Here is a 5266-nt window from a genome sequence, read left to right on the forward strand (position 1 = left end):
TGAAAAAAAACAAACAAACAGTCCTTCATTTCTGACTCAAAGTACAATTCATTCTTGCTTCCTCCAAAATTTACCGGAGAAATTTTTTAGCAATGGCGACATCTTATGCTCCCCCTTGGCCTCCCTTTTTGGGAGGAAGAGTGGGCTGTCCCATGCTGCTGGCTTTCCCCTTGCCCCGATCTCAACTTCTCTGAATACTTAAAATCACTCTTCCTACCCCAGAGACCTGGACCTCATCCACTGGTGTCTACACATCTCCCACACTGGCCGTGCTCAGTCACCACTAAACTAATTCGTGCACAACTGAAGCAATGGCCAGTTCCCAACCCTGTTTCTACCAACATTCTGGATGAGGGGTACAAATCCAAATTTTGCAACGACACCTCAAAGTTAGAGAGTCCAGAGCCAAACTTAATTTTTACATTTGGCCTCCAATTTTCACTTTCTTTAAAAAAAAAAATCCCCACATTTCCTTATTCATTCATCATTATGAAACCCGGGATTAAGTGCCCCTCTTTTGGGAACCTCTGAATAGAATTAGTCGCCTTTCTGTAGATTGTTCTTCTACCACACTCCTCAAAGTTACTATCAAGTTTGGTCTACAAATATTTGAAGTTCACAGTCATTTACCATGTTTGTTAATGTCTGGCTATATGTGTTATTTCTAATAGATATAATTTTGGCTTCATTTGCAAAGAAGTGACAGAGAGAGGTACGGTATGAGGTAGGATGCTAACTGTATCAACTTATTTGTTTATCTGTTCATCCACTTATTTATTTTTAATGAGTGGCCAATAGTCCAAGTACTATTATTTGAATAGTCCATTTTTCCCTCACCCCTTTGAAATGTGACATTTCATATACACTGACTTCCAAAATGTACTGAGCAGTATTTCTGAGCTCTCAATTCTGTTCTACTCACACACACACACACACACCCACCACCACCACCAACAACAACAACTTTAGCTTTTGGGAATGTATTTGTAACTGACAGAACTAAAGGGAAGAAGGGCAAAGGGAGGAGGAGCAGGACAGGAGCAGGAGGAGGAGGAAAGAAAAAAGGTAAAAAATGATGGAGAATTATCCACTGATTTGTTAAGCAGAATTTACATAGTCTAGGGCGATTAGGCTTGGGATGGAAGGCAGTTTCAGTGTAGGCACATTTAATTTCCTCCCAGAGAGGAGCCTTTTTTGCTGAAGAAGTGTTGGCTCAGCCTACATCACTCTGGAAAGGAGAAAAAAGAGGGAGAAGAGGGACAGGAACGCTGGGAAGCATTGAAGGCATTTGCAGGTGCTGTGAGGGTGGATTGGGGAGAAGAGGAATTTCACATTGGGATTCTTTCCACAAATTTCAAGACGTGCTAATAAAGAGTTTGAACTACTCAATGCACTGTATGCTGCTGAACTCTTCCTTTGAGCCTGACACCTCACTGAAATGGAATCCCAAGGTTTCGGCAGGCTACAAATGTGCTGTGAAATGTAACTGAGCGGGAAACCAGGAGAGAGACAATGAGAGGAACAGGTAACTAACCAGCACATTGTGTAGCATGCCCTATGGTCACCGCTTCATTCCTGCAGATGCACTGGTTATGAAGCCATTCTGCTGGTGTTTGTTCCTTTCCCTTTTCCTGATGAAATGCTTAAGTTAAATTTGCTTTATCCCTTGATCGTGTCATTATTTTTTAAATGAAACTTTGTACAAATGTTTCCCCTCAGTGTATTACAGGTGCAATTAGTAACTGCCTGCTCTTTCATTTCAAGTGTTTGTGAAGCGAGTCATTGAAACAAGGTGCTATACAGTGGTATCTTTGGTCATTCTTTCATCCTCTAGTACCTGTGGGGGACAAAATGCCAGCTGTTCACACGCTTTGCTTTTCTTTTCTTTCTTCTCCATTCTAGGCCTAAGTTTCATCTGGACCTGAGAATGAGCTTTACCATATTTTTTTCCTTTTGTCTTGAAGTTGGAAGAGAGAACTGCAAATGTCTGCAGGTTACATGTGGCACTTATTGGCCTTTGTCATCAGCACCAAGGTAACCCCTTGTCAGCCTTGCCCTTATCTATCCCTGATCTGCCATCAGCATCTCAGGTTAACATCTCACTGGCATGACTACACCTTTTCTGTGTTGGATTCCTCTTTTGAGCATCAGAAACTAAATCGAGAAGATAGAATTTAAATCCTCCTGACCAAGCCAGCTAAGAGAGTTCATCAAGGCAGGATGTTGAGAGATCATTCAATCTCGCAGGGGGTTCTTCCAGAGAAATTTATTTTAACATTTCCCAGTGCCTTACAGTGTGCTGGGAATACTGTTCAGTTGGGTCAATAGCCTACCAAATATCTAATCTTGTCAATTATTTCAGCATTCCCGTGAAACCTATGGACAGCAACACAGTTTCTGTGGGGGAGCATGCAAATGTGCTAATGTTGATGAGTTTAAAATTTTACGTCCTACTATGATCTTATCACACATAATTTGTGCTGTGATGTTGCCAGGTTTTATAGACGTTTCGTTCATATGGTGGTTCTGAAAGTGAGTTGAATTGCATGTGCACTACACAAAGATTTGAAGATCGGATCAGTTTTTTCATGCAAATTGAGTCACCCCAAAACTTAATGGCTTCAGACCGGCTTTATTGTTGGTTGCAACTGTGGGCATTGGCTGGGCAGTTTTCCAGTTTAGGCTCACTGGCCGGGGCTGGATGATCCAGGACGTCCTCATGCACTCTTTAGGCTGCCTGCAGTGACTGAGATGGCTGCCACGTCTCTGCAACAGTCCCTCCTTGTCCAGGAGGCTGGCCCACCCATGGCTTGATCGTATGGTGACAAAAATTTTCCCTGTGGTGAGAGAAAGCCCAAGGTGCAAGCGTTCCTCAAACCTCTGCTTCTGACCAAGTTTGCTGATGTCCCTTTGGCCAGTAAAAAGTCACAAGGTTTGAGCCCAGATCTATGTGACAGAGGAATTGGCTTCACCTCTTGTCGGGATAAACAGACAGCAAAGTCCCTTTGCAAAGACACATACATAGGTGGGAGGAAATTGTGGTCACTTTGCAGGTGGCCACAGTGACTTTCGTTAATTATTTTATAGCACTGTCTTTATTTTGCAGTCTACCAGAATCCATTTCTCAGAAAGCTCAAACTGGATTCTTCTAAGGCATTTGTTTTTTAAAAAGGTGAACATTGTGCCAATTAAACTTACAATGGGAATTTCACTTGTTCACTTGACGTCAGATAAAATTCCGACATTTTACTCTTCTGAGTTTATGGCAGAGCTCAGAATGGCTACTAAAGAGATGGAAACAAAGCCTGTTTAGCCGTTTTGAGAGCTTTGGTCCTGTGATTTTCCAAAAGGCAACGTTAACATTTGCAACTGTTGGGTGCAGAGGTCATATCAACCAACGTGGCTTATGTGGCATTACGGTGATTTGCAAGGAATCTTTCATGCTAATCACTCACTATTCATCTCCTGGGGTTTTATGTGCTTTTTAAAAAATGCTAGTAGTATTGGTAAATTTGTTGTTGACACTGATTGTCCTATTTCTCACTTGACTTTACACTGTATTAAAATGATCACTGATCAAAATTAGATACGTGTCCAACCTATTTTCCCCAGCACGTTCACCCAGGGCAGCACCCTAAGATAAGTTAGATTGCCACCATGACTTTTACATGCTGCTTGTCTCAGTGCTTGATTGAATGAGTATTATAGCTGTTCCCAGAACCACCACAATTTACCTTCCCCAGCTGATCATTCATTGGTAATTTCTCTAAGACCATAAGTCTCTGAAACTTGATTTTCTTTTGTTTTCTATTCCAGGCACTGACTTGCTGCTATAATATAAACAAACTGCATCCATAGTGTTACACAAAAATGACGCATTATCTCAGGAAGTATCATCCAATGGCTTCGATGTTTATAGCACACAGTTAATGCAATGTTAGGGTTTGAGACAATAGCGCTACAGAAATGTCTATTAAGTACTTGGGCCGCTTTTTCAGGAAGTGAACAAAATCCCAAGGGGATGGTTCATTGCCTCAGCTGTGGGATACAGAGTCAGGAAACCAGAGGAAATATACATTTTTCTTTTTATACTGGGGATTGAACCCAGGGCAGTTTACCACTGAGTTACATCCCTGGTCCATTTTAGAAGTTTTTAAAATTTTGAGACAGGGTCTCACTAACGTTCTGCTACTGGTCTCGAACTTGCGATCCTCCTGCCTCAGCCTCCCAAGTGGCAAGGACTACCGGTGTGTGCCACCATGCCCGGCTATACGTTCTGTTTTTCTGGCGCAGCAATACCATCTGCATTTCTGTTGGCAAGTGACTCTGCTGCATTCCTTATTGGTGACCTTATGATTTTATCGTTTCTTTTTTTTCACATATGTAAAATCATGAATATAGCAGAATAAGGAACTGTCATTATCATTATATTGTTGCAGGAAATACTGGGAATAAATTGGGAAGATGATAAATGAAAACTGGAGTGTGGGTGAAGTTTCTGCTGCCTTAGAAATACCTTTATTTGTACCAAATAAAAGCTGCAAGTATTTGTTCAAGTAGGACAATCATTTGTATCCAACTGATATAGGAGTAACACATCTCCACTAATTACTGATAAAACACAAAACATGTAGTCTCTTACATTACTGCAGTTTGTGAGAACCACTGAGTCATTTTGGCACTCTTTATGGGGTGGCAAAATTAAATCGGTTTGCTAATTGTCCACAGTCATACAATAAGACCTCTGAATGTGGGCTGCATCATATTTACCTCAGAGCCCACGATGATGGCTTGCTGCCGTCTTTCTCATATCCTTGTTCTTCTTTCCTTCCTTCCATCTTGCCTGCCTACCTGCCATCCTTCGTTTCTCCTCTTTTCTCTCCTCCTTTCTTTCCATCTTCATTCTCTGTGTTTGGTTGTAGAACTTGATTATGTATTGATCAAAATACAATGCATGGGTTTTCTGGGTGACATCACTGAAAATGGGATAGTGAAGAACTCCGGAGCTCCAGTCCTCCACCAAAGTCGGCAAAAACTGTCAGTATCAACTTTTACACAAGGCTGGAATCCGGACAAAAATGTATAATCACCAGGGAAAGACTTGGCCAAGAAAGAAGGTGATTCTGGTGATGTGGCTCGGTGGTAGTGACTGCCTAGCATGTGCAGGGGGACCCTGGGTTCCATGCCCAGCTCCAAAGAGGAAGGAAAAAAGAAAAGAAAATTAAAGAGAGCAGGTACTGACTGGCAGTTGAGGGAATCCCTGCAG

The sequence above is a fragment of the Sciurus carolinensis genome, chromosome X (assembly GCF_902686445.1).
Source record: "Sciurus carolinensis chromosome X, mSciCar1.2, whole genome shotgun sequence".
Classification (NCBI taxonomy): domain Eukaryota; kingdom Metazoa; phylum Chordata; class Mammalia; order Rodentia; family Sciuridae; genus Sciurus; species Sciurus carolinensis.